Below are 5,468 nucleotides of genomic sequence, written 5' to 3'. Positions count from 1 at the left end.
TCCTACAAACCTGTGCACTTGCAGGCCCAACAACGTCTACAAGAAGAAGGTTGTGTAGTAGACATCAGTTGTGCATAATGCCATGTCTATATGTTGTGTGTTTACCTTGTTGTTTGCTTCTTTCCGGTTGTGCTCCTTCTCGTTAGTTCATGTTTTGTTGCGATCGTGAGGATTCGTTCGTCTATGCTTGGTTCGTCTTCGTGGCTTCATCTTCTTCATGGACTCGTTCTTCTTCCTTGCGGGATTTCAGGCAAGATGACCGTTTCCCTAGATCTCACTACTATCATTGCTATGCTAGTTGCTTCGTTCTATCGCTATGCTGCGCTACCTATCACTTGTTTACCAAGCCTCCCAATTGCCATGTCAGCCACTAACCTTTTCACCCTTACTAGCAAACCGTTGCTTGGCTATGTTACCGCTTTTGCTCAGCCCCTCTTATAGCATTGTTAGTTGCAGGTGAAGTTGAAGATTGCTCCATGGTGGACAGGATTATGTTGGGATATCACAATATCTCTTATTTAATTAATGCATCTATACACTTGGTAAAGGGTGGAAGGCTCGACCTTATGCCTGGTGTTTTGTTCCACTCTTGCCGCCCTAGTTTCCGTCATACCGGTGTTATGTTCCTTGATTTTGCGTTCCTTATGCGGTTGGGTGATTTATGGGACCCCCTTGACAGTTCGCTTTGAATAAAACTCCTCCAGCAAGGCCCAACCTCGGTTTTACCATTTGCCTACCTAAGCCTTTTTCCCTTGGGTTTCCGGAGCCCGAGGGTCATCTTTATTTAACCCTCCCACCCCCCCCCGGGCCAGTGCTCCTTCAAGTGTTGGTCCGAACCGAGTAGACTGCGGGGCCACCTCGGGGAAACTTGAGGGCTGGTTTTACTCGTAGGATGTCTCATCCGGTGTGCCCTGAGAACGAGATATGTGCAGCTCCTATCGGGATTTGTCGGCATGTCGGGCGGCTTTGCTGGTCTTGTTTTACCATTGTCGAAATGTCTTGTAAACCGGGCTTCCAAGACTGATCGGGTCTACCTGGGAGAAGGAATATCCTTCGTTGACCGTGAGAGCTTGTGATGGGCTAAGTTGGGACACCCCTGCAGGGTATAAACTTTCGAGAGATGTGCCCGCGGTTATGTGGCAGATGGGAATTTGTTAATATCCGGTTGTAGAGAACTTGACACTTGACTTAATTAAAATGCGTCAACCCTGTGTGTAGCCGTGATGGTCTCTTTACGGCGGATTCCGAGAAGTGAACACGGTTTTGGGTTATGTTTGACGTAAGTAGGAGTTCAGGATCACTTCTTGATCATTGCTAGCTTCACGACCGTTCCTTTGCTTCTCTTCTCGCTCTTATTTGCGTATGTTAGCCACCATATCATGCTTAGTCGCTGCTGCAACCTCACCACTTTACCCCTTCCTTACCCATTAAGCTTTGCTAGTCTTGATACCCATGGTAATGGGATTGCTGAGTCCTCGTGGCTCACACATTACTACAACAACAGTTGCAGGTACAGGTTACGCGACGATCTTGACGCGAGAGCGATGTTACTTGTTTTGGAGTTCTTCTTCTGCTTCTTCTTCGATCAGGGGATAGGTTCCAGGTCGGCAGCCTGGGCTAGCAGGGTGGATGTCGTTTGAGCTTCTGTTTGTGTTTCATCCGTAGCCGGATGATGCTCATGTGTATGATGATGTTGTATTCATGTGGCATTGTTTGCCTCTTGTATGTATCCCCAACTATTGTGTAATGGTATGATGTAATGATATCCACCTTGCAAAAGCGTCTCCAATATGTTCTTCTATCCTTGGTGGGACCTTCGAGTTCCTTTAGGATAGGGTCGCATATTGGGTGTGACATACTCCCTCCGTCTAGGTGTAATAATTCACGTTAGAAGGTGCAGCGGGACCAAGGTGCAAGCAGATTGGAGGAGAAGGAGAAACTTGACCGGTCATTCCTCCAATCAAAGCCCTGATTTCTGTCTCTAAACGCGACAATTAATCCAAACAACTATGAGATGCCGTTTTAGCTACCATGCAGGGCCACGTATTAACTCGCATGCAAGCCGACATTGATTTCTTGACTGATCAATGCATAGTTGCGCTCCATGCATTGGGTTTCCGGGGGAGATAACAAGGCAGAGTAAGGAGCATTTGGTTACAGTGCTTAGGCTGGTCATAGTGGTGAGTAACTTGGACTAGTAACATGCATATGTTACTAGTCTATGTTACTACTACGCGAAGTTTGCCGTTGGAAGCGAGCCGATCTGGCTCTCTGAGCTAGCAAGGGTTTTCTAGCCCAGCCAAGCTAGCTGGCCCACAAAAGCTAACATATTTTAACAGTTCCAAACGCCTAACCTTGCCCGGCTATGCTATAAGCTGTTCTTGCTAAGGATCCAAACGTTCCCTAAGTAACAACGCTCGCTAGCAACGAGGCCAGGAGGGGATTGAGATGCAAAGTTAATGGACGACGCCTAAACATTTTAGGAATATCTGATTTCCGTAAGATGACTTAACACCTAGACGGAGGGAGTACTACTCCTCAGTCCAGATTTGATGGAATACTGGTCACCTCTTCTCTTCTTGTACATACTCCATTTGTATCTCACTTCATGTGGCTTCGCACTCACACGATTTTCCTATTCTATGAACCTATGTGTGCGCGTGTGTGCGTGTGTGTGTGTGTGTGTGTTTAACAACATGTGTATGTTAGAGAGAGCGACAGATCGACCTACTCCTACAGAGAGATGATGTGTAGTGTACGATTTTAGCCGCGCGAGTCGGTGCATCCTCTCGTTTCCGGGTGTCCGGTAGGGACAGGCGGACAGCTGCCACGCCGGCTCCTGACCAGCCTGGCCCACCCAAAGCCCCTCCATCGCTTGCATGTGCTTCCCACCCGAAACGGTCAGCGCCACTCCAAAGAATCGGTGCCGCATTCATGCCCGGGCAGAGCGGATGCGACCTCTCACTGGCGCCTGCATTGAAGGGAGAAGCGGATTCAAGAGTGATGGTTGCTTTGTCCGTCCAACTTACGGCTGGGTCTATGTGATTTGATGGCTCATTGGTCATTATTACTGAGGTGGTAGGACTGTTGGATGTCCCATGCTTTCGGCGAAAGGAGGTACTACTAGATTACAATTTTCTCCATTCTTACAATGGAGGAGTGCAAGAGCAGTGAAAACACGCAGGCTCAGTGATTACATGGCCCACCTCACACTATCACCCTATTTTCTGGACACCATGCGACACCTAACTCTTTACATAGTACTAGTATAGTACGTACTGTAATTTATCAGCGAGGTAAATTTGTACAATGTTATGAAGCTTCCAGCTTCTGTTACATGTATCTTGCGTCCAAGGTTGCCCATTGCAACATTTCATCAAATACAAAGGAGACTAACATGCATGCTATTGCATCTCAATGATTGACAGATCATAGCCAATATGTACTCCCTTTGTTCCAAAATAAGTGTCCCAACTTTATACAAACTTTAGTACAAAGTTGTACTACTACTAAAGTTGACACTTATTTTGGAACAGAGACAACTAAAGAAAAAAACGATCCATGTAGTCCCTATCCCTTGAACCGTAAACCCTAACCAGTCTTTAATTTGCTGGCAACATTGGAGCTTCCCAAGAAATGAAGTTTGCAACCCTTTGACCATCGTATCATTTTGTGCAGTTTCACCAAAATTGGGATGAGCATCCCTGTGGCAAAGAAATTGAAGAAGCGTGATTAGAATAAGATTACTGGGACTAGTTGATGAGACATAAACTCATCACAAATACAGTATGTAGAAGCCAGTAGAGGTATGTGCGGGGCAAAGAAGTAGAGAAATATCCACATGGAGTGATGTGGGCAGCTGGAGCAGTGGTGCAAGCCGGCTGTAAAGGGAGTTATACCTGAGGGATGTCGGGACGTAGCAAGGGACGAAGGCAACCTCACCGGCTTTGTGAGAGAGAACGGCGGGGACCCCTGATCGGGACATGCCGACAGTGGGTTTTCACCGTCGGCGATGGCGACCGCATCTACACTAAGCATCCACCCCTTCCCCCGGCAGACGTGATCCACCGGGATTTTAGAGATGTGGCCACAATCATTTTTTGCGAGAGAGTGTGAAGAGAGCAACCCCAGCAAGCAACCGTGTAGGCTCGCCCATCCTGACTATGTATTTAGTGGAGCGGTTTCCTTTTCTCTCCATATGAACCTATTATATTGCGTACGTGCCATTGAAGAAAAAAACATTATTTATAAATGACGCGGCACCTACTACTCGTTCTCCTATAAACCTTGCGATTGGCATCTCCAAAATATTAACCTTGCGATTGGCTCTTCGCCTCTTCGGGAAGTCGAGCAATAATGGTACTGCAGTATATATTGTTCTGGCTATATGAGACCGAATGAATTGTTGCACATCCACCACATGGGCGAGGGTCGAGGGGCGAGGGAGAGTGCGTACTATTACGTCTTTTTTAATATGGACTACATACGGAGCAAAATGAGTGAATCTACACTCTAAAATATGTCTATATACATCAGTGTTTGGAGTATGTACTATTAGTTCATATTGAAATCTACTAAAGGACATATATATTCCAAACAATATGATAATCTCTCTAGCCAAGGTAGGGACAAGGAGTAAACGGAGGGAGTAGTAAAAATTTCTCCTCGCCCTGCGAGCCATCGCGCGCGTGGGCAAGGGAGCGGGCGTAAGGCGTACAGTACTACTAGTAAGCAAGCTTCACCTCATCCTGCGAGGCACCGCGCCCGTGGGCGGGGGAGACGGCGTACTAAGCAAGCTTCTCCTCATTCTGCGAGCTGACGGGACACATCAAAAGTACTCCACTGTATAGAGCCTTGCCTCTAAGGTAGGCCCCACATGGTTTGCCTCTTTTTTAACATAACGCGTCAAGTCGCAATTTGTTTGTTCACCCATGGTAGACGATCCTCCCTCCATCAAGTGGAAAACCAGTACACGTGTCAAATTACCATGTGGGCTGCCTTTTCATACAGAAATGAGCTCCACCGTGTACCTACACGGGTGTGGTTGGAAAGAGACGGGAGTACGTGTGCCGTGCGTGCACCTCTTCTCTTCGTGCACGTCCCCCACCTACGTGGGTGTGTGTGAGAGAGATACAAACCTAGACAGATGGCGTGTGAGTTCGTGAGTGTTTTTTGTTTGCGGGGGTTGATTTCATGAATGTATTTGTGGGAATATGTGTCGATGACATCTCAAACAAAATTGCATGCAATGTGTGTGAAATGGAGGCCTATCCATATCATATATAGAGGGCCGGGCGATCCACGAGAAGAGAGGGAGGGGTCATAGATATCGATAGAGTCGAAGAGAGGATCAAGTGGGTGGGTGCGAGATCGATGAAGAGAGCCATCGAAATTGTGTGTGTGTGCAAGTCAAATATATAGGGTGACTGACCTACCGGAACGTCCGAGGGCACAGGTCAACTTTATGT

This window comes from Triticum dicoccoides, chromosome 1B (assembly GCF_002162155.2).
Source record: "Triticum dicoccoides isolate Atlit2015 ecotype Zavitan chromosome 1B, WEW_v2.0, whole genome shotgun sequence".
NCBI classification, from domain to species: domain Eukaryota; kingdom Viridiplantae; phylum Streptophyta; class Magnoliopsida; order Poales; family Poaceae; genus Triticum; species Triticum dicoccoides.
Note: the sequence above shows the minus strand (reverse complement) of the source record.